Raw genomic sequence first — 25,804 nt, forward strand, 5'->3', positions numbered from 1 at the left:
AAGAGTCCATCTCGTGTAAGGCAAAGTTGCACAGAGGTAAAGCTGCTCCGTAGATAGGGATATAGGAATTGAGCTTGTGTGGTCTTTGTATGAACCTTGTTTACACTAGTGGATTGGACTCGGTGGAGAGTCCCCAGTTTTTTAATCCAGAAATGGGTTTTTCTGGCCAAAAAAATATCTTGTGTTCAAAGTGATTTATATTGTGTGACACATCTCACATACCCATACATAGTACATATATCTCATGAACATTTAAATGGTATGTGCTCACAGTCATGCTCAAAGGTATAAATGTTTGTTAACTTTTTTCTTTAAGATTTGAGTTGAGTCTTGGTTCACCACAACTACTAGGCTTTGAATTTCATGGTTTAAGTTTTGTTTTAAAGTGCATAGAAACATGCTTCCGCCATTTAATTGTTAAAAGCATGTATTATGTTGCTTAATGAACTTAGTTTTTCATAAATTTTCCTTTAATATATGTACTATGTATGTGTGTGTAAGATGTGTGACACAATATAAAAAACTTTGACCGCAAGATTTTTTTTTTTGCTAGAAAAAACCTATCTCTGGGTTAAAAAATTGGGGACTCTTCACTAAGTCCAATCCACTAGTATAAACAAGGTTCATACAAAGACCACACAAGCTCAATTCCTAGTTCCTTTCTATGGAGCATCTTTACCTTTGTGCAACCTTGCCTTACACAAGATGAACTCCTTCGGTCTTCATGAAGTGGTAACTCCTCCTGAGCTCTTCACCTTGTGACACTGATATCAACTCAAATCATGAAATGATATGATGTTATGATATGCATATAAAATCTGGATTCAAATGACCAGTCAGATTCTCCATTCAAACAGTTGAAGGATGAATCTAACTTGAATCCAAAAGCTTGGTCTAAAAATGGATTTAAAGCTTAAAACCAGACCAAGAACTTAATGCGAAATCTTAAAACAATGCAAGCGTAATACACAATGATTGGGTGTTTAATGCATGAACCTGGTTTTGCAGCTAGGGTTTCATAAATGAGGAAGAGGAAGAAGGTAAAAGCATAAATGCTTTTTCTCTATCTAACTTCTCTTTTATATAGAAATGTCCTTAGAAACCCCAAAAGGAAAAGGAACCCTAGCTAGGGATCTTAACCCTAAAAGCATCAGTTTGTTTTTCTCACCAACTAAGGACGCATGTCGTACTACAAACTGATCAGAAAAGACTAAGTACTAAAATCTGACCATCAGCAACAAGATGTCAAGAAACCTATGTGGGCAGCTCTTAATTTACGTGCCCAGCCAGCTAGAAAGCAGCGAACAATTCTAACTGGAGAACAACACTAAACAGAATACACCAAGAATATAAACGTGAAATTCACATGCATGACCAAACCTGAAATGAACCACATCCTTGAATGTGTAATCTTAGTATCAGCACCCCATAACCAGAGAATGTAGTCTGAAACTAAATTGAGCATGTGGTACATAAATACAATATTTGACAAGGAAAGCCAAACATTTAAGACTAGACTTTACACAACATAACAACAAAAAAGTTCATATTCCCACAAACCTCAAATACATCATTAGAGGACTTACTAACAATAAAATGACTACCATCTTTAACAAAACCTCTCAACTCATCATCTTTCTTGGGACATAATAGAGAAAACTACTTATCTGAAACACGTCTCCTATCAGACATCATAACCATCAACATTCCCCTAATCGATTCAATCAAATCAAGGATAGGCATGCGACGCTCTTCAGAAATTAAAGTTAAAATTCTAAAATAACCCCCCCCAACATATTCTAAATAAAAGTAATAGATTGATTCATAATCCATTAAAATGATTCCTAATTCATCATCTTTTTATAGTTTATAATGCTAAACTGATTCTTCATAAAATGGAAAACCAAAATAAAATGATTCTACACAAAGTAATAAACTAATTCTACACAAGCAAATACTGATGCTGCATAAAGCATCCATTTACCAAACAAAAAAAATTATATTCAAATTAAAGTCTGACATGTCTTCTTGTTGTGGTGTGAAGTGTGATGACAATGACTGCATCTTACACTTCTTGTCTCATTTTTTAACTTGTAACCATGAATTTGTGGTCTTTCACCTTGTCTCCTTGTAATAGAGGGCTTTACAGGAGCAGTTATTAAATCAAAAGTGGGCTTGTTTAAGTCAGAAACTGGAACTATAGGTAACTGATAATTTAGCTTATACGAATAAACTTTCCAGTAGTCATCCACAAAATCCTAAATATCACGATGAAACTTGCAAAGCATGAGCACAGGGAAATCTTTTATGCTTCCATTGAACACATGAACACTGATATTGATCCAACATAACAACAAAAAAGTTCCTATTCCCACGAACCTCAAATACATCACAAAAGGACCTACTAACAATTTAATGACTACCCTCTTGAACAAAACCTCTAAGCTCATCATATTTCTTGGGACATAATAAAGAAAACCACTTATCTGAAACACGTCTCCTATTAGACATCATAACCATCAACCTTTCCCTAATTGATTCAATCAATTCAAGGATAAGCATGCAACACTTTTTAGAAATCATTGCATTAAAAGATTCAGCAGTTGCATTACTCATTTCAACATACCGATTTTCCCTACAATGTATAATAGAATAATGCTCTTTAGGAAGATCATACAAAAATGAATAAGAAATATCTCTTCCCACACTTTTCGTTTTCTCAATATTCCTATCAAAATCTTCAATAGCTCATGCACATGCACAGTTTTTGAAATACTTTCACAATTGATCTTGAAAAAACTTATTACTTGCACATTGCCCTCTCCAAATTTTCTCTCAAATATATAATGCAAAGACCATGAGAAGCAATTGGGAAGTACTTCCGAATAGCATCCAAAAGCCCATGATGTCGGGCATCAATGAATGTGATCTTCCTTCTTTGATAATTTAATATCCGAGCCAAATATTTAACAAGCCACATCCAATTGTCTTCATGTTTTATGTCAACGGCACCATAACACAATGGAACAATCTCTGTGTAATAAAATTAAAATAAATAAATAAATGTATCACAAACTGATTCTGCACATTAATAAACTGATTCTGTACAGAAGAATAAACTGATTCGATAATAAATTAATATTGAGGTTCAAACAATATCACAAATCTAAGAACAAAAAAATGACTCTGTAATATAGCTCATTAAAATAAAACTTACTGTTATTTTCATGTTTAGCACAATAACCAAGAAGAGTACCATATATCTCAAAAACGTTCCACTAAAAGCAATCAAATCTTTTTGTTTTGAAGCTCGCAATTAGCATTGGGAAAGTTTGCACTAGCATTGATATTGGTATTGGCCTTGCACTAGCACTAGCACTTGCATTGGCACTGGTATTGGATTCTTACACTAGCATTGGCATTGGCTCTTGCACTAGCACTGGAATTTGGAACCTTGCACTTGCATTGATGGAATTCTGTATTGAAATTGGCATCGGGAGATAGCATAACAGAGCTTGCATCCACATCAACTTTTTTTTTTGGTAAACTGGATAAAATTAATCTGAGCAAAGATGCCAAAGAGCCTACACAAAGACAAACAATCGAGCATGACACCATGATTAGTTAGTACAAGGAGATACATGAAACTCGACGTCGTACCTAATGCAAAAGCATCACTCCTTACACTACCCTCAAAGTCCTAGTGTGGGCAAGGAAGACCATCATTACAGAGAACATAAACTAGGGAAGATGAAGGTCTGTCGATACAAACAATGTTGCACATTTCCCTACTCTGCTGTAACACTAGAAGGTTGGCAGCCTTGTTGGCCAATCTTGGTATCCAAGACCAGCGACAATCTTGAAAAGACTCTCCCAATCTAATACACTTCATTAGTACAGGGAAAACTTCCCACTTGCCCTTTGAAGGTGAGTCCCGTAGACATGAAATGGCTTCTGAGGAATCAGATTCTATAATCACATAATTCCAACCCATTATGTGCCCCATTTCGTAATCGTGATTGATGGCCAGTGCCTCTGCCATATCCACACTCCCAACCTTAGCACCATAATTGCATGCACCCAAAAAATTTCCACCTTCATCCCATGCAACCATTCCAGCAAAACCCATGCTTGAGCTTACCTCCAACTGGCATTGATAGGAGCATATTTAGGCGACTTACTTAGCTTGTTTTCGTGCATCTATGTTGGTAATTCATAGTTATTTTAGTCCTTTATGCTTCTTTTGTGTGTTTTCAGGTTCTAAGGGCTTAGGGAGCAAGAAAGTGCATTTTGAGGCTATTTGGGGCACTTTTGGGCATGGATTGGATAGCTTAATCATGGAGCAAAGAGGATGGACGAAATTGAAGCCTTGTATGCTCTTTGGGGACATCAAACAAAGGGCCTAGCCCAATCAAACAAATCCTTTGAGCCATGGAAAACCTCTAGCCCAATCAAACATATTATGCCATGCAAACCAACCTATTTTAGGCCCATTCTATTTACTTAAACCCTAGCCCTTTAAACTAGTCCATTTATCACTTATCACTTCCATTCACTTATCACTCACCACATATCATTCATTTATCACCACATATCATTCATTTATCACTTATCAAACCTTTCACTTATCACTTCCATTCACTTATCACTTATCATTTCCATTCACTTATCACTCACCACATATCATTCATTTATCACTTATCATACTCATAATCATCTACACATTTCAAACATATGCATTTCATCTCACATGCACACCTACCTCTTTCCAAACTAATTCACATGCATACCTATTCTTTAAATCAACACATGCATTCACACACATGCACATCATTCACTCACATTTCCACCATTCATTCTTTATTCCACAAACAAGTCACATGCATTTCCACCTTCCTACTTCATCATTTCACCACATTCTCCCTCTTTAACTCATTTCATTATTCATTCACTTTGCATTCATTCAATTCCACCCCACATGCACCCTTTATTCTTCATCATTGCAACCATGGCACATTTACACCAACAAAACAACTCCCATGCCATGGCCTACTCATATTCCCATTTCCTTTCCAACATCTCACATGCATTTCCACCTTCCTACTTCATCATTTCACCACATTTTCCCTTTTATTTCCACATGCAATTCTTCATCATTGCAACCACAAACACCTTAAACAAATAGCCATATACATCTCCACTCCTCCTATAAATACCCTTGCATTCATTCATTCAAAAATCATCTCATTCACAACACAACACACCACAAACACTTCCCTAGCCGTGAGTTTCTCTCCCTTAGAATCCAAAAACCATCTTCCATTTCCACCAATCCTCATCCATTTCCATAATTCTCCAACACTTCCATCCCCCCAACCAACCTATCCTTAAACCTTGTGCTACAACAACGAGGAAGAGAAGAGTGCCTAAACGTTCATACAATTCAAGTTTTGAGTTGTTGGAATGTTTAGGTGTTTCTTTGATTTCAAAGTTTCATTTTAATTCTCTTTGTTTTGTACGTATGAGAAATGGAAGAAAAGAGTGCTTAAACGTTCATACAATTCAAGTTTTGAGTTGTTGGAATGTTTAGGTGTTTCTTTGATTTCAAAGTTATGAGGAACTAAACCCCCTTTAGCTAGGGGGTGATTCGAAACTATGTTTATGTTTGTAATATGATTTGATTACTTTTAATTACGTTTCATAAGTTGTGAATTCAATTTGTTTAACTGTTTGATTGATAACCTATTTATGTATGTTTATTAAGAATGAACACTTAATTTTCATGCATGAATTTGACGCTAGAATATAAGTGAGTTTCACGTAATAGTTATGAACTTATATTCACAAGTAGTGGAGGTTGCTTATAAACAATCGTGTTAAACATATTCTTGGCATAAGTTTCATGCAATCATAGTAACGAATGCCTCGTCAACACTTATAGTTTTCATGATGCTTAATGATTCTTGCTTGTATCTCTATTATGCAATTCATGTAGGGAACTTGTGAGGAATGCTTTGGATTGTCGTATGCAATCATCCAATTCATTAACTTAAGGAAAACTTGACGGTTAATTTAAGCGGACCTAATTAACCCGGGGCGTTGAGAATTCATGGTTTATTGAAAAGCAATTAGACATCGTTTTGTATGCAAGTATAACATATGTGGAGATGAACCCCTTAGCTAGCTTCCCATCCATTCATTTCCGTCAAATCCATATTTACAATTTGTTTTATTTCCAAGTTTCCATTTTTAGTTTAAATTTGTCCAAATCCAATCCCCTTTTACTTAATTGTTCAATTTAGTTAGAAATCAATTTAGTTTGTGTTTTTAAAGCATTTTGAGTCTTTTGGTTTGTCTTAGTGTTTTAACGTTTAGTTTCACATTCTTTGAGTCTAGTTTAGTGTTTTATCTTGTTTTTACGTTTTTGAGTCAGTTTCCAAGGTTTTAGCAATCCCTCCTAATCCCCGGTCCAGAACGATCCCTACTTATACTTATACTACAATTGACAAAAAGAGGGTTTAATTTGTATGCGTATAAATCTCGCATCAAATTTTGGCGCCGTTGCCGGGGATTAGCAACTTTGCTAATCTCTTGGATTGTTTTATTTTCGTTTGTGTGTATATATTTTTAGTTTTATTTTGTTGATTTTAGACGCAAGACATGGCACTTGATAGTGCTTCTCTTTTGTTACAGCTTATGGAAGAGTACCAAACGCAAAGAGTTGGTACATTTGATCATAATCAATCAAGGAACGACGTGTTTTCCAATACTTACAATTCGGATTGGAGTGATCATTCAAACTCTATGTGGTGGGAACCTCAACATATTCAACAAGAAGGATATTGGCAGCCTTATGAGGAGTTCTACTCAACATCTATGCATCCACCACAACCTCATATTCAATATGCCCAACCAAACTCAAGTTCGTCAATAGATTATAATCAAAAGCTTAATGAATTACTTTGTTTGATGCAGGGCTCACAAAATCAAGACAATGAGGCTCAACAAGAAGGTTATTGGCAGCCATATGAGGAGTTCTATACAACACCTATGCAGCCACCACAACCTGCCCAAACAAATTCAAGTGAGTCTTTGTATAATGATACGGTTAGTAAGTTACTCACCAATTTGTCTCAGGGGCAAGAAGATCTAAACAAAGCAAGGCAAAATCAAGACAAAAGGTTGGACTACTTGGAAAAGCAAATTGGGCAGATCGCGGAGTTCGTAGAACAATTTCAAGACCAAGGCAAACTCCTTATTTCAACCATTGCAAATCCGAAGGAAGGATTTGAAACTGCCTTGAGAAGTGACAAGGAAGAGGAATACACCCAACCCACGGCAAGAGTGGAAACACCTTTGCCGGAGGCACCTATTGCTCCTACGCCATCTAATTCAAGTAAGGTTGTTCCAAATTTAATTAGTTCTAACCCCATTCCACCTAATATCCCTATTCCTTGCAGGTTCATGAATTCCAAGGAAGAAGAAAGTGAAAAAGACACCTTGGAAGCCCTTCCAAAGGTTAAAAGTAGGGAATATCATGAATTCATCAAAGAGGACGTTCTTGAGATAAACAACCCCAAAGAAGTTGAATTTTATGACACAAGACAAGGACCAATCCTCACATCAAATCTAACCAAGTGCAAAGTCCCTGAAACGTTCAAAGAAGGGGTGTTTATTCTTGAGTTCTTATTGGATCACATAAGTAAGCCACCTCCTCCAATTTCAATTTTCTTTTATACTAACATGTTGTTAATGATTCAGGCATCCAATCTTGAATTTAAACCATTACCAGATCATTTCAAGTATCACCTTCCATTCAAAGATCAATTCCATGCCGTTTGATTCAAATAGAAAAAAAAAAAAAAAAAATTTTTTTTCATATATTAAATAAAATAAAAGAACATGGCAGAATGATGGAGCCTTCACAAAGAATGTTTACGTGAAGCCCCACTAGGAGGTATCGGAGCAGAAGGCATCAGAGTAGGAGGCATCGGAGCGGAAGGCATCGGAGCAGAAGGTATCGGAGCGGAAGGCATCAGAGCAGGAGGCATCGGAGATAGAGCGTTCCAGGCCTCAATACTTGGCGGAACGCTGGATGACCCAGGAAAAAGGTGCCTCTGGAAGAAAGACGCAAGTCTTTGACGGTCGCTTTGCATTCGACCTTGAGATTCTTGCATCTCATCGAGCTTCCTCTTCATGCCCGACGAATAGTTATTTGCAAGCACATGCAGACTTCTATTCTCGTACTTAAGCTGTTTGATCTCCTGCTTAAGGCTCTCCACCTCCGCCATCAAGGATTCAACCTGACGGGAGCGAGCAAGTAGGCGTTGGCCCATGTTGGACACAGAGCCAGCGCACTGAACGCTAAGAGCCAAGGACTCTTGAACGGCCAACTCATCGGACCGTCCTGAAAGCAACTGACTATCTTTTGGAGTGAGGAGGTTCCTAGCTACTATTGTAGCTGTTATGGCGTCCTGCATCACGGAGTCTTCACCTGTAAGAGGGCCGTTAGAAGATAAAAAAGAAGGGCGCCATACGTTACCTTGACGCGGCGTGCCCGTATCACTGCTTCTGCTGAGACTCAATTCTAAGCTAAGGTTCGATGGGTTTGCCATTTTTTCAAAGGTGTTCAAAGAGAAGGGGTGGATGGAGTTAAATTTCAAAGGGCCGGAGACAATTTTCAAAAATGGGCAGTTTTCGGAGTGTGTATGTTGGTGGTGATCGATAGCTCTATAAAAAGCCAAGGCGACGCGTCCACCGATTCAAAAAGCCGGAATTTCCTGCGTAAAGTTCGGCGACGCTCTCTCGGCTTTTCAGAAAACGCGTTCAACTTTGTCAACACGTGGAGGCCATCATCGCAACTACACGTCTTTAGCCGACAAGCGCAAAGTTCGACGACGCTTTATCTGCTTTTCAGAAAACGTGTGCAGCTTTATCGAAGAGGCGTCTTCAAAGATCGAAGAGTCGTCACTATTCCAAAAAGCCGGATTTGCGGGATCGAAATGTTTGTCGACAAGGTAAAAGAACAGTATCACCACTTGCTATTGAATTCCCTATATATGTCGACCTTCATCTTTTATGGCAAGATAGAACTGAAGAAAATGCCCAACTCTTCCTCACCTCTGAGGGCGCACTCCCAGCAAAGCCTTTCGAAATACTCCATTCTTTCTTCTTCCCCAAAGATGATACCAGATGCCTGGAGTACAGATGACCCAGGAGGAAACAGCACCCCAAATACATGTGCTGATTCATTCACCGCTTCTTCAAAAGCAAAGGTATCTCATATCATCAAGGGCAAAAGCAAAGGTATCTTATATCATGCTCTTTCCCTGTCTTTTCCTTTGTCCTTGATATTACTTGCATGGCAAAGTGAAAGAAGCAATCAGCCGGCACTTGGAGTCTATCTGGACTCTATTCCCTGGTTGCTTACCTAGCTTTGCTGAGCTATCCTCTAACCCTCTTCAATACGAATTGGAGAGATTGAACAAAGAAACAGATAAGAGGAGGAAGCTCAGACCTTCGGGGGAGACCAAAGGAAGCCTGCTGCCCAGTTCAAGAGTAGCACAAAGGAAAATCAACGATGGGAGCAGCGCAGTTCAAGAGTAAGCCTGTGGAATCACAAAGATCCAAGCCTCACTGCAATCACCAAGGAGAAGATGGAACGAACACTCCATAATCAGATTTGCATCTCTAAACTCTTCTCTTTGTTAGATACATTCTGCCATGTTTAGTATGTTTAATTGTTGTTTATATGTTTGTTTGTGTTTAGTGTGGTTTTTAACATTGAGGACAATGTTTGATTTAAGTGTGGGGGAGTTACTAAAGTGTTTTGATGCAAATTCGTAGGGTTTTATCCACCATAAACTTCAAATGTTGTTTCTTGCTGTTTTTAAGTGTGTTTAGTGTGTTTTGACTTAAAAATTCGAAAATCACATAAAAATTTGAAAAACATGTTTTGAAAAGCCTAAAAAGAGTGTTTTGAGTTGTTTTTGTGTCGTAGGTCACCTTCCAACACAATGATAAGGATTTGGTTTCTAATTGCATGACTGTTAAAAAGAGTTATAAACAGAGAGAAAAGTTTGATTTACTCTTGGTATATGCTTGGTTATGGTTATAATGTATGACTTCACATGCAATCATAAAAAATTTTCGTTTTTGTAACATGCTTGAAGGAAGGAACTTAAACAAACGCTACAACCCTGAGAGACTTGAGCCTATAACGTTCTTTGGAGAGTATAATCTGTGATTTCTTGTTTTCCAAAGTTGTTGCATGATCTCATTATTCTTTGCTTGGTTACTACTTAGAAGGCGTTTCATCATATAGTTCCAAATGCTAGAACTCATGCCCATTTCATTCAAAGCATGTTATTGATTTACATAACATATTCAAGATGAAGTTGTGTAATTGCCACCATAGCCAAATAACCTCACTTCCCATATTTCGTATATGTTGTAAGTTTTTCCCCCGTTGAGCTTTGCTTAGCCTTTATTCTTTGTCAACCCACATTATCCTCACCTAGCCTAGTTTAGGACAATCCACACCTTTGTTCTTAGAAGATAGTGAGCATGACTTAAATGAATTCCTTTTGAGTTACATTATGCAAGAAAATGAGTGTGGGAGAAGGAATGCTTGTTCTTAAGTATGTTTTGAGTTTCAAAAGAAAAGAAAAAAAGAAAAGAAAGAAAGAAAAAAGAGCTTGAAAAAAATGAAAGAATGAGTGATTGAAGTAAGGGCTCAAAACACCAATTCTGGCCCTAAATTGTCTCCCTTTTTGTTCCCAAGTTGAGTTTTCATTCAAAAGTGAATTCTAAGTTGATTCAATTGCCTTGCTCACTATTTCTTTAAGAACCTTTGTTTTCCATATCCCTTCTTTGTTATCCACACACCCCAAGCCCCATTACAACCCGTGACTTCAATCTTGAGTGTTATGTATTTCAATTGTGGAGTTTGAATTTGGTATGAGCATATGGTGTCACTGGTTCTCGCGTCTAAGTAGTAGCATTCCATTCATGAGATCATATCTAAACATGCTTATTAACTCCAGAAATTGCGTTCTTTGTGATACATATATGTGAGTGTTCGTTTTCATGTTTACATCAATCTTCTCACATATGACTAGATTAGGGTGTGTAGTTAGAAATTCTGAGTGAAAATCGAGTGCATATCTTGTAAGGAATTGAGCAAATTTTCTAAGGCATGTTACTACATTCAAAACATGGTTTTAAATGCTGAAATGTGAACTAGTATATGGTGACTATGATTAAGAATGTACTTAAGTGTGAAGATGACTAAAATCTGTGAGAATGATGATTTCTAACATGTCATGTGCATTGGATATCCCTAAGACGGGTGTTGGAAGGTTTAGGTTGTGTTTTAAGTGTTTAGTGTCGTTTCGTTTATTTGTTTTTATTCTGTTTTGCTCGAGGACTAGCAAAAGTTAAGTGTGGGGGAGTTTGATAGGAGCATATTTAGGCGACTTACTTAGCTTGTTTTCGTGCATCTATGTTGGTAATTCATAGTTATTTTAGTCCTTTATGCTTCTTTTGTGTGTTTTCAGGTTCTAAGGGCTTAGGGAGCAAGAAAGTGCATTTTGAGGCTATTTGGGGCACTTTTGGGCATGGATTGGATAGCTTAATCATGGAGCAAAGAGGATGGACGAAATTGAAGCCTTGTATGCTCTTTGGGGACATCAAACAAAGGGCCTAGCCCAATCAAACAAATCCTTTGAGCCATGGAAAACCTCTAGCCCAATCAAACATATTATGCCATGCAAACCAACCTATTTTAGGCCCATTCTATTTACTTAAACCCTAGCCCTTTAAACTAGTCCATTTATCACTTATCACTTCCATTCACTTATCACTCACCACATATCATTCATTTATCACCACATATCATTCATTTATCACTTATCAAACCTTTCACTTATCACTTCCATTCACTTATCACTTATCATTTCCATTCACTTATCACTCACCACATATCATTCATTTATCACTTATCATACTCATAATCATCTACACATTTCAAACATATGCATTTCATCTCACATGCACACCTACCTCTTTCCAAACTAATTCACATGCATACCTATTCTTTAAATCAACACATGCATTCACACACATGCACATCATTCACTCACATTTCCACCATTCATTCTTTATTCCACAAACAAGTCACATGCATTTCCACCTTCCTACTTCATCATTTCACCACATTCTCCCTCTTTAACTCATTTCATTATTCATTCACTTTGCATTCATTCAATTCCACCCCACATGCACCCTTTATTCTTCATCATTGCAACCATGGCACATTTACACCAACAAAACAACTCCCATGCCATGGCCTACTCATATTCCCATTTCCTTTCCAACATCTCACATGCATTTCCACCTTCCTACTTCATCATTTCACCACATTTTCCCTTTTATTTCCACATGCAATTCTTCATCATTGCAACCACAAACACCTTAAACAAATAGCCATATACATCTTCACTCCTCCTATAAATACCCTTGCATTCATTCATTCAAAAATCATCTCATTCACAACACAACACACCACAAACACTTCCCTAGCCGTGAGTTTCTCTCCCTTAGAATCCAAAAACCATCTTCCATTTCCACCAATCCTCATCCATTTCCATAATTCTCCAACACTTCCATCCCCCCAACCAACCTATCCTTAAACCTTGTGCTACAACAACGAGGAAGAGAAGAGTGCCTAAACGTTCATACAATTCAAGTTTTGAGTTGTTGGAATGTTTAGGTGTTTCTTTGATTTCAAAGTTTCATTTTAATTCTCTTTGTTTTGTACGTATGAGAAATGGAAGAAAAGAGTGCTTAAACGTTCATACAATTCAAGTTTTGAGTTGTTGGAATGTTTAGGTGTTTCTTTGATTTCAAAGTTATGAGGAACTAAACCCCCTTTAGCTAGGGGGTGATTCGAAACTATGTTTATGTTTGTAATATGATTTGATTACTTTTAATTACGTTTCATAAGTTGTGAATTCAATTTGTTTAACTGTTTGATTGATAACCTATTTATGTATGTTTATTAAGAATGAACGCTTAATTTTCATGCATGAATTTGACGCTAGAATATAAGTGAGTTTCACGTAATAGTTATGAACTTATATTCACAAGTAGTGGAGGTTGCTTATAAACAATCGTGTTAAACATATTCTTGGCATAAGTTTCATGCAATCATAGTAACGAATGCCTCGTCAACACTTATAGTTTTCATGATGCTTAATGATTCTTGCTTGTATCTCTATTATGCAATTCATGTAGGGAACTTGTGAGGAATGCTTTGGATTGTCGTATGCAATCATCCAATTCATTAACTTAAGGAAAACTTGACGGTTAATTTAAGCGGACCTAATTAACCCGGGGCGTTGAGAATTCATGGTTTATTGAAAAGCAATTAGACATCGTTTTGTATGCAAGTATAACATATGTGGAGATGAACCCCTTAGCTAGCTTCCCATCCATTCATTTCCGTCAAATCCATATTTACAATTTGTTTTATTTCCAAGTTTCCATTTTTAGTTTAAATTTGTCCAAATCCAATCCCCCTTTACTTAATTGTTCAATTTAGTTAGAAATCAATTTAGTTTGTGTTTTTAAAGCATTTTGAGTCTTTTGGTTTGTCTTAGTGTTTTAACGTTTAGTTTCACATTCTTTGAGTCTAGTTTAGTGTTTTATCTTGTTTTTACGTTTTTGAGTCAGTTTCCAAGGTTTTAGCAATCCCTCCTAATCCCCGGTCCAGAACGATCCCTACTTATACTTATACTACAATTGACAAAAAGAGGGTTTAATTTGTATGCGTATAAATCTCGCATCAGGCATCCACATTAATCTTTATGAAACACGAGTTTGGAGGAAACCACCTGGCCGTACTCTCCGCTGATCGAGCTATGTGGGGTTGGCGGATGCCTGGTGACTGTGTAGCTTCCTTGAAAGCCCCAATAGAAGTGGAAATTGCTAAAACCACTTGCCTAGGATTGATTTGTTGTTGGTTGTAAAGAAAGTTGCATCTTGTTTTCCAGATTTGCCGACAAGTAAATGCAATATAAGACATTAACCTTTTCTTATCACTCTTCAACCCATTAAATGCCTCCAAGCAAGCATTTAGCCAGTTTACATAAGTAGTGATATCATCCCACTGGATCCGCATGTTAAGTGCACCCCCGAACCATACCACTTCCACCCATAGACATAGAAGGAGAAGATGCCCAATAGAGTCCTCATGTGCATTGCAAATGGGACACATAAGAGATAGAAAAGATCTTTTTTAAATAAACTCGCCATGGTGGCAATGGCCGCATGAAGGGTCTTCCACATAAAGAACTTAATTTTTGGTGTAGCTTGCATGTTTTATACCAATTTCCAAATTTAGATTGGAGTGGTGGCCGAAGTAGAATGCAAAATCCTTGGTGGTCCGTTCCTAGCATAAGCCCAGTGGTAACCCCAGCGAGCCGTGTATGTCCCATGTTTTTCAAACGGCCACACCAATCTATCCCGAGACGTCGGGTCACCAATGGATGTCCCTAAAATCGCCTTATAGTCCCCTTGCGACAGAAAAGGTTTAAAAAACTCAATATCTCATTCCCCAGTATCTAAGAAATCAGGGAGTTCACTCTTAAATTTCTAGTAACTTACACAGTTCCCAGCGGTTCCAGTTTACCCGATGGGATGGATGGGAGCCATCTATCATTCCACACCCAAACCTCTCTACCATTCATTATTTGCCAGTGAGATCCCGAAAGCAAGATATCTTTGCCCACCAACAGGATAGACCAAGCCCATGAAGCTCAACCGCCCCTCTTTGCTTCCAGGAATAAGCAATTTGGGAAATATCGAGCGTTGAGAACTTGCACCCATAGTATCCGGCTCTGTTATCAATCTCCAACATTGCTTTGCCAAAAGAGCGTCGTTAAAATTTTCAAAGCTCTTAAAGCCAATACCACCCTCAACCTTTAATTGACACAATTTCTCTTTTGAAACCTAATGGATTTGGTTCTCACCACCTCTTTGCCCCCACCTAAACTTGGAAATCATTGCATCAAGTTCATTACATAGTGTCGTAGGGAACTTGAAAAGGTTCATTGGGTATGCCAGGATAGCTTACACCAACGCTTTGATCATTACCTCCCACCCTACTTGTGATAGCATGGATTGTTTCCACTCTTGAATTTTCCCCAAAAGTTTTCCTTTCACATAGGTCAACCCACATTTCTTCGACCTTCCCCATATAGTTGGGACACCCAGATAGGGACCCGGGTCTCCAACCATCACAATTCCAAGAATCTCAGTCAATTCCCACTTTAAAGCCTCTGGAACAATGCCCCCAAAGAAAACACTTGACTTTATTTTGTTCACTTATTGTCCTGACGCCAAACAGTATTCATCGATTAACTGAATCAAGTGTCGATAGTTTACCTTATCTACCTTAAGGAAGATCAGAGTATCGTCTACAAAGAAAATGTGAGATATGGTTGGACCCGTCGAATTCATCTAAAGGCCATCAATCCACTTCCTATCACTTGCCTTTTGAAGCATAAGAGAAAAAACCTCACTAACCAAGAGGAATAGATATGGCGATAATGGATCTCCCTATCAGAGTCCTCGCGAATGAGCAAATTTTGGACTGGGTTGCCCATGAATGAGAATAGCAAAGTTCACTGATGATACACATCCCAAAATCAAATTTCTCCAGCGTAAATTAAACCCCATCTTTTCCATCATTGCCAACTGGAAATCTTACTCCACCCTATCATACACTTTGTGCGTATCTAGTTTGATTCCCAACTTAAACATCTTTGCTTTTTTGAGTTTAAGGAAATGGGGCAAGTCATGGGCAATGCCGATGTTGTCTTATATTTCTCGTCCATCCACAAATGCATTTTGGTTTGGGGATATCAGGTTTGGCAGTAGCACTTTGAGTCGGTTTGCCATCACCTTTAAGAGCACCTTGTATGAGTAGTTGCATAAGCTAATGGGTCGAAATTGTGAAAGAGATTTTGGTTTTTGCAATTTCGGAATTAACACAACATGAGTTGCATTAATCCAAATTGGATTTTGTGTTTGCATCCCCCTCTTTTAGCCACCCAACTCTTGATCTGTGCTGCCAAAAATTTTCATCCTGTCTCCATAGCAAATCCATTTTTTTAACTCTTCAATTTTTTGATAATTACCTCTCCAGTTGCATTGAAAAGTCCCCAATTGGCTCATCATCTCTTGAATTTTCCAATCTTTTTGTTTGAACTTCTCTGTACTCCACTTCATCAGCTTGGTAATGCAATTATTGATCTTTGAAGACCATCGCTCCATACTATTGCTTTCTCGGGGGGTTGCCCAAGCTTGGTTCACAATTTCTTTGCATCTTAACTTTTTTGCCCAAAATGCCTCGAACCGAAACAAAGTTTTTCCTTTCACCACATTCGGATCTCTATGTACTAATATTGGACAATGTTCGAACCCTAGTACAGTTCCATGTGTGACCATCGTGTTAAGCCATATCGCCTGTCAACCCTCATTAACAAGCATTCTGTTGAGCCGGGCCTCCACCAGTTGACCATTCCTCGTTTCTTTCCATGTATATTTTGGGTCGTTGAACTCTAGATCCATAAGCTCCAGCTTACACATGAATTCCTCCAAGTATCTTGGCCAGTTGTACTTGACTTATGCACCGCCCGATTTCTCATGTTCCCATAAGAATTCATTATAATCTTAACCGCATACCTATGGGATGGTGTCCGGTCTGAACTTCTGAGTCATGCCTTTCCCAAAACCTGCCTTTTTAGCCTTATAAGAAGTGCCATATATTCTGGTGAAGCGAAACACATAATATGCATCAACCAGACTACATTTAGCTTCAATATAGTTTTGAGTGGCCTTGATAATTTCCACCTTCATCGAATCATCCCACCAAAGACTTAGACCCCCTGCTCTCCCCACAGGTGTGACGTTATACCTATTTGCATAACCCATTCACCATCTGACTCCTTATATTCTATGATATTTCATTTTCGTTTCCGAAAGAAAAATCGTAGAGGGTCTGTGTTTCCTAATTTGCCTATGTAAGGCTCGAACTACCGTGCCCGACCCAAGATCACATCAGTTCCAAAAGAGGTAGATCATGGTGACTGTGCGGTAGTTGAAGGCCAGCCGCCACCGCTTCTATATGAGTTTTCTTAGTCTCTCGTACTTTTCCCGACTTTCCTTGCCAGTATTGCATTTCTTTCACCCACAAAGATGTCCTCCAGATACTCCCACATCTCCTGGTACTCTACTGAGACTTCCTGCAGTTCCTCCTTCGCATAAATCGCTCTCTCCATCATCAGGCATCTTTCCCTTGTGGTTATTCTCTTTAGTCTATCAAAAACCCTTACCTTTCTCTCTCTATCCATATTATCTTCTTCAATTGTTTATTTTTTTTATTTTTTTTCCTGTGGGGAGGGTACGTGGTCCTTACCTTTCTCTTTCGACTTCTATTTTGAACTACTACCCCACATCCCCATCTTTAGATCATCTTCATTCCCTCCTATCATACCTTCCATGCTAGAATCTGACCTCCATTTATTTTGGGGTCGCAGAACAAAGGTACGATTCAAAATTACAACTCCTTCACTTTGACTACCGGTATCTTCTTGAATTTCCTCTATTATAATCGTCTTATTACATCCTCTCCTATCATGCAATTCCAGAGGCTCGAGACCCACCATAAGACGACTATTTACCAGAGGCCTATATTCCCCCACTATCCACTGTGTTGGATTGATGCTTGGCCCATCACTTCTCTTATGTATTATATGCCACTTTTTTAAGCCCTTGCCTTTCTCCTTTTGCATATCCCCATGAAGAGAAGTTTCTATTGGGTCAGTATTATCATGATTGGCTTCTCCTATGCTGTCGTCTCTACTTCTTTGATGAGCTAGCCTTGAACCCATTCTTGTCGCCTCCGCCAATCTCTGTTCCCCCATAATAGCCAACTATCTCCCCGTACCCTGCAATGTCGCCTTTTACAGGTTCGAATGAACACTCCTTCCAAGAAGATCTGAGAATATTTCTAACGCTCCATTTATTGAAGGTTTTGTTAACCAAAGCTGCTCCCACTAATTTAAATCCATGCTCCATGGTGGATAAATCCATGTTCCTCTCTAGATGGACCATTAATTCCTTTACATCCGTTCCTGCCATTTTTGTCTGGGTAGTAGTTGTCTTATAAGCTGCTCGAACAAAGTTGCACAACAGATAATCAGTTAATTCTATTCCCAGGTTTCCTTTCAAATTTTCCTTAATTCTCTCACGCACCACACTTCTCGTTAACTCCAATTGAAAGTACACAATGACCACCATCAAAAGAAAAGGGGTTTGTAAGCATCTATTGAACATTAGTTTGGATCGTACCTTGCCATTAATGCCGGATTTAATGTTATCTAGGTAGTTGGTCTTTACCTCAGTTGTTGCAGATAGCTGGAGGTTATGCTGTCCCATTGCCGGGTTCATGTTTCGTTGGGTCAAGTAATGACTATTTCTTCTGCCTATCCTCTCTACTTCGCTTTTAATTGTATAATTCCTCTTCATATATCACGGTGGTTGGGGATTCCTCATTCTCTTTTACACCTTCCCGTTTGATGGGACCCTACCGACCTAGATCTGAGTTGGATTAGGGATCATGTGACAAGGAAGAAAGGGATGTGGGTCAGGTGACAGAGGGTAGAGGGCAAAAAGGAAAAAAAAAGGGATCTAGGGGATACTGTGTTTGATGTTGGTTGGTGGGTAATAATTGCAACCAGAATCGCAACATTGGTTGAAACTGAGTTTAGTTGAGCTTTAACTTTTTCAGGAAAGGGATTGCCTCACAAAAGAGGTACTCTCATAAGGGAGAGGATTGCTTTCACGGCGGAGAGAGGCTTTGCGAACAATAAGTATCCAAAGATGTTTGTTAAGGTAAGTGCTAATTGCATCCACATCTACTTTGGTAAAGTCACAATGTAGTTCCTCTGAGTTACATGAGCATGGCGTTTGTGTCAAAATCTCAAGGAAGATAAGGTTCAATGAAACATGAATGGTCTCCTCCTATGGATCTCAAACTGTATGGTATGACCAATCTAAGTTTTAGATTTAATTGTTTTATACTCACTTTCAAAAAACAAAAAGATTTGAGTGTTAAGTTACTCTCTTTTCCAAAAATAATAAACTAGGGGTTTTTGAGTATTAAGTTACTCTCTTTTGCAAAAATAATAAGAGCAGCTTCAGCGTCTGTTGGAGCCCAAGGGACAAGCCTGCAAACAATGGTAGAGAGCCTGAGCAAGCAAGCCCAGCGTGTGCTGGTGAAGGAGCTCGAGCAGGCCTGAGAAAAAGGCTCGACACGAGTTGCTAGCCCTAGAGCCCGAAGGTAACGTGATGCAAGGCTGGCGTATGGGCGACGTCAGCCACGTTTTATATATTTTTTGCATCAGGCACGTGCACTTCAAGTGCTCGTGGGTGATCGTCTGATAGGATTTCAAAAGTGGGGTCTGCAGCGCACTTTGGCAAAGTTACTGTGGGGGAGGCCATATGGCTTCCCCACGTCTGTTAGATTTTAGCAGCTACAATTTGTGGACCGTTGAATTTCCAACAGTAAAAAAATTTTCAAAACTTAATTTAATATTAGCCGTTGGATCTGAGATCAACGGTCCACATTATTCGCCTTTATAAATTAAAAAAAAAAAAAAATAGTTTAAAAGTCAGAAATCTTATTGTTGTGCCACGTGGCACAATCTAGAGTGTTGGAATTCAAATTTTTTTAAATCCAATGGCAGAGATTAATTAGGGGAATTAAAAATTAGTAGAGATTAATTAGGGGAATTAAAAATTAAAAAAATGTAAAAAATTAATAAAAATCCGCAAAAAAATTTGAAAAATTAAAAAAAAAATTGATTTTACCTCTTTATAAATACGTTCTCATTATCTTCTATCTTACACCACAATTTCATATTTTCTCAACTACTTTCAACCACATTCCTATTTTTCTCTCAAAGTTTCAATCCAATTTTTTTTCCAACAAAATGACTACTGATGCAGGTACGAATTAGACGCTTATTGAAGATGTTGCATTGTGTACTAGCTAGGTTGAAGTTACTCATGATCCAATTATGAGTAATGAGATGCAGTTGCGAGAAATGTGGAGTCTTATTCATACCAATTTTGGTGGGAAAAGAACCAAAGAATCGATGTCCAGCCGTTGAAAATTACTTAGCCAATTGTTTAGTACGTGGAGAGACGCCTTGGCACAAGCTAGTGGTAATCTTCAAAGTGGGGAAAATTTAGCGGATCATGTGACATTCCACTTCACCCAGGGGAATGGATCCTGTAAGCCTTATATGTATATTCGCATCTGTACCTAGCACGAGGCCTTTTGAAAGCTCATTGGCTTCAGGCTCCGTAGAACTCCAAAGTTAAGCGAGTTCGCACGAGAGCAATCCCAGGAAGGTGACCCACTAGGAAGTTCTCATGTGAGTTTCCAGAAACAAAACCGTGAGGATGTGGTCGGGGCCTAAAGCGGACAATATCGTGCTACGGTGGAGTCGAGCTTAGGATATGATGGGGGCCCGGGCCAGGATGTGACAGATCAGGTAAGAATATATTATTTATTTCTTTGTACTATACCCAAATTTACATTATAATTATTTGTTTGTATTATTTATTTGTTATCTACTTTGATTATAATTATTTGTTTGTATTATATATTTGTTAGCTACTTTGATTATAATTATTTGTTCGTATTATTTATTTGTTAGCTACTTTGATTATAATTATTTGTTTGTATTATTTATTTGTTACCTACTTTCATTATAGTATTTCTTCTCCCGCATTGTGTAGGAACTTCAAGCCCAAGCTCGGTATAGTGCCAAAACCAAAAGTAAAAACAAATCATTCAACCAATGGGAATGTTGGAATATTGTCAAAGATTGTCTTAAATTCAAAGTTGTGCCTGTAGGTCCCGAAGTTCTGTTGTGCTCCTTTCAAGTGCAAATAGAAGGATAGTATAATGACACAAGTGAGGGTGCTGAACCACAAGGATTGATTAGACCTCTACAAATTACTAGCTTTATGTGAACCCTAACTAAAAAAAACACTAACAAATTGAGTTTTGATTTTGATTTGAGAAGTAAAGTAACTTAAAATGCAAGAGAATGTAAATATGAATAATATAATGATTCAGAAACAATGGGAATGGAACTAGGGATACCGATTTCACCATTACAAGTGAATTCCATGAAAATTAAGTCAAAACGTATTCAACTCTCCAATCTGCAACTAGGGTTCATTTTACTTATTTATGATCATCCATTTGATGTGTGGTTGTGATCAAGTACTCCTAATCTGCAATCTAGTTGTGATGTTCAACTTATATTAGCAAGTAAGAATCCATTAAAAACAAGAGAACTTCAAAGAACCAAAGAAATCACATGGCAGGATGTATGCATAGCAGTTTCTTCATTCATTCACATGTCCACCAAGATTAAGCATGATGTGTACTATAACCTTGATTAAATTGTTCATGAGCAGCTCTAATGGTGATTAAATGTTAAGATTATCAAACAAATTAAACTATAAAGCCAGTGAATGAAACAAGAACACATATTGGTAGTTTGAATACTTTAACTTAATTACATAGAGTAGGTTTGCAAGACTACATCGAAATCCCCAGCTATGAACTTAATTACACAACATGATTACATAATATATAAATATCAAGAACAACATGAGTGAAATTAAAGTTCATAGAAGAAAGCCCCTTAAAGCAATTCTGATGTGGAAATCCTTCAAGAACAGCTTAGCTACGTGGTTTCTTCGGTGGCAGCGGATGGTGAAGGGAAATAGGGTTTTGTTTCTGGAAGAAAGGCCAAAGAAAGAGAAGAGAGAGAGATTTGGGCGACCCCAAGGGGGGCTTGTGAAAAAATGATCTGAAAGCCTAGTATTTATAGGCTAAATGGGGCTGTAGCTGATTACAAGGTGATCCCAACCATTAAGCCAAAGTTTTGAACTTTTTTCCTTATTTGGCTCCTCCAAATCAGGCTAGATATTCCAATTCCTTTCCCATTAAGCTCCTGGTCTTCTAACAAGCTAGATTCGTCTTGGATTCTTTATTTGGGCTTCAAAACAGGCCACTAAACTTCTTTCCACGTTTGAATAAGGGTCAACCCCAAAAATGGCATGTTTTCACTTCTTTTGCCTTCAAATTAATCCTAAAGTACATGTAACTGCACACTAGCATGAAATAAGGTAAAATGCAATCAGTTTAACTTAAAAACATCACAAAGAAGCTAGAAATGGATGATATAAATGCATGAAATATATGAGTTATCAAGTTTTCATGAACAACACCCCTCTACACTCTACGCCCGATCATTCCTTGCATGTTCATGAAGATGACGCAGAAGAAGTGCCCGAAATGCCCCCCCTGAACAAGGCCTCAAGGTAAAAAGGCTTCAAAGAGTAAAGGGCTTCAAATTAGGCCTGTTTTGAAGGCCTCAAGGTAAAAAGGCTTCAAAGAGAAAAAGGAATGCTTCCAAGAATGATTTTGCGAAGTATGTGGAAGAACTTGCTTGCCAAGGTGAACTGAGTTTGGTGCAAGAAATGGCTAAATTTGATGTTGAAAAAGGCTAAAGAGGAGGCAAAAGCTGCAGTTGTTGAGAGAGAATTTCAAGCTAATGAGAGAGACAAAAAACTACTTAGGCAAGAAAGGGAACAAGTTAGAGAAGAAAGAATGGCTCAACGAGATTGTGACATTATGAACACGCCTTTAGAAGGGAAGTTTCCAAATTGTAAATATTTTTGGAAGTCGGAGAAAGCGGAAGCGGTGCAAATGAGACGTGCAAGAGAAGTGAGAGCAAGAGGAGTCCTACCACGACAAGAGAAGATCATCCTAGCACCACAAATTGGTTAAGTGATGATGAATATAGTACTTTTTGTAATCGGAGCCCATAATTTTTCAATCACTTTGGGTTGTAATTTATTATTTATTGAATAGAGTACTTTATGTTGTTTCCAATTTATTGACTTTAGTACTTTATTTAAAGTGAGTAAATTTATTTATTTTGGTAATTTATTTATATTAAGAGAGTCTTTATTCAAATGACATAAGCACATCAAATACAATTACATAAACATACCAAATAATAAAAAAAAAACTCACTAAATGAATTAAACAAAACACACCAAATAAAATTAAATACCAAATAAAAACAGATACACGTAATGAACTTAAGTATCTTGAGCTTGTTTGAATTCCCACTGGTGCTCTATCAAGTCAATTTGCCAGGCCTTGTGTATATATGGCGAAGTGTAGTATATCGTTGAATGAGCCTTTCATTGTAACATCTATCCCATTCTAATGGCTCGAGTTGCACGGGTTCTTCGGTGGCATCATGAGCACAATATATTTATGTTCTAGAATTGTTCATTATGTCTGACTTATATTCATCAACGACATCATAATCGTACTCATCTTCTACAATCATGTTGTGAAGAATGATGCACGCCATCATGATGGATCAAAGTGACTTTACATCAAAAATTATGGCAGCACCCCTAACAATCACCCATGGAGCTTGGAGGATACTAAAACAGCGCTCCAAATCCTTCCCGCACCCCCTTGACAGCTTGCAAAGTGTTTTTCCTTTGCACTTCGCGGACGTGGCTTTGTTTTGACAAACTTTGACCACCTTGGGTAAATGTGGTCTGCTAGGTAGTATGGCTTGTCGTACTTATGTCCATTGACCCAGTACATGATTTTTGGTGCCTTTCCTTGCAGAACATCATTGAACATTGGGGATTAGGTAAGGATACTTTTTGCTCCTTTCCCGAAAAATGCATGCCAAATCCATGTATCAAAAGATGCCACCGCCTCCAAAATGATACTTTTTGCTCCTTTTCTGTCCCCTTAAGCACCTTGCCATAAACTTGGATAGTTTTTCCAAGTCCAGTGCATACAGTTGATGCTTCCAAGCATCCTAGGATAACTCGCATCTCGCCCTTTTTCAGAAGCTTTTGCAAGTCCAAGTCAGTAGGTTTCCGGAGGTACTCTGTGGTATACATAGATTCAATTGTTCTGCAAAACCTCATCAGGGACTCAAGAATAGTTGATTTCCCCATCCTCGCTATCTTATCCACTTGGTCTGCAGATGCTGCATATGCAAGCATCGAAATGCAGCAGCAATTTTTTGCTTAGGAAAGAGACCCATAGCACCAAAAGCATCATTCTTTTGCACAAAGTAAGAATCATGGTTGCAAACAGCAATCATGATTTTGTTGAACAAATGTCGTTCCATTTTAAAACGACATCTAAAGTACGTATCAGGGAATGCACTATTACAGACAAAATAATCGTACAAGAGTTCTATACCTCGTTGTTGCCTACTTCTATCAAGGTTTCTGGAATGGCTGGGTCTGCAGATTTGACCCACAGTTTGGATGACTCGACGGGAATGTGAGGCTCTGCCCATTTTTGCTTTGTCATCTCTCCTTTTACTCTCCTCATACTTTTCCCTCTTATTTTGGGCCACCTGGAGATTGAACATTCTTTCTGATTGGTTAAACAATTCTTCCTCTTGCTGATCGATTTCCCACATCATCCTTGAAGAAAAAGACATTGTAAGAAGGAAGCAGAAACTATGAATAATGATAGAGATCTTCAGAAAATTGGTGTGAGATTTCTGAGGATGGATGGTGGATTATATGGAGGATTCAGAAAGGATTAAATAGTGAATAGCTTGGAGGAGCCTTTCCCACGATGGAACTGCTCTAAACTAGGGGTTTGTGTTGCCTGAGTACGAACTTTGGTTTCTAATCTTTATTACTTTTGAAATGGACTATCCTGAATAGGCGGTTTGGTCTTAGTTTTGATTGCTTTCAGTTTTTCGTTTCCATTTGTAGAAAGACAATAATATATATATATATATATATATATATATATAGATTAATAAACAAAAGAAACAAAAGGCATATTCAAATGGGTAATATTTCTTAATCGGAGCGAAGGAATTAGGAAAAAAAAATCACTGAGAAATTTTGTGTAAGTCGAGTGTGGATGTAGATGAAACTCCAAAAAAACAAGCAGAGGAGAAGGGCTCTGTGTAAAAGACGAAAGTAAGTTCGTTTCATCTTTTGTATGCATTGTGGGGATGGAGTGACCCGTTGTCCCCTCTAGAACATGTGGTGGATGGTGGTTCCGTAACCGTTGCAACTGGAACTCTAGTATGTGTGGCAATGTGTTCGACAGTTTCATTAATTGGAGTGTTTGTCAAAGATAAAATGTGATGTAGTATTTGTGGGAGGACTAATCTAAGGAATCACAATGAATTTCAAGTGTGAATATTTTCATTTGGTGGTCATTATCATTGTTGAGAAAATGCATAAATAACACAACTGGGTTAAATTATGCCGAAATTTTTAGAGTATTTCAAAATACAAATCGATTTATTTTTTAAAAGTTATGGCTATTAACATTATCACTTAATTGGTTGGTATTCATTACCGTTTCTACAACAGCCATATATATATATATAGCTTTACCAGCTGTTTCGATTGTGCATTCATCAAGATCTTAATTTTTATATCAATTAAGTTAATTTCTTATAAAGGCTAGTCATTATTTTTTGGTATAAATCTTTGAGCCTTATATCTCTATAAAATGGGGTTTGGCATCTCTTCTTTTTGTTCCTTTTTTTCTCTCCCGGGGTCTTGGGTGTCCCTCTCGCCTTTCTCACCACATTTTGTAACTCACGAGTAATAACTTGAACCAACT

Source organism: the organism of the source record quoted next, unplaced genomic scaffold, assembly GCF_019419815.1.
Source record: "Pyrus x bretschneideri cultivar Hongxiangsu unplaced genomic scaffold, Pyrus_bretschneideri_v1 Contig3, whole genome shotgun sequence".
Classification (NCBI taxonomy): Eukaryota; Viridiplantae; Streptophyta; class Magnoliopsida; order Rosales; family Rosaceae; genus Pyrus; species Pyrus x bretschneideri.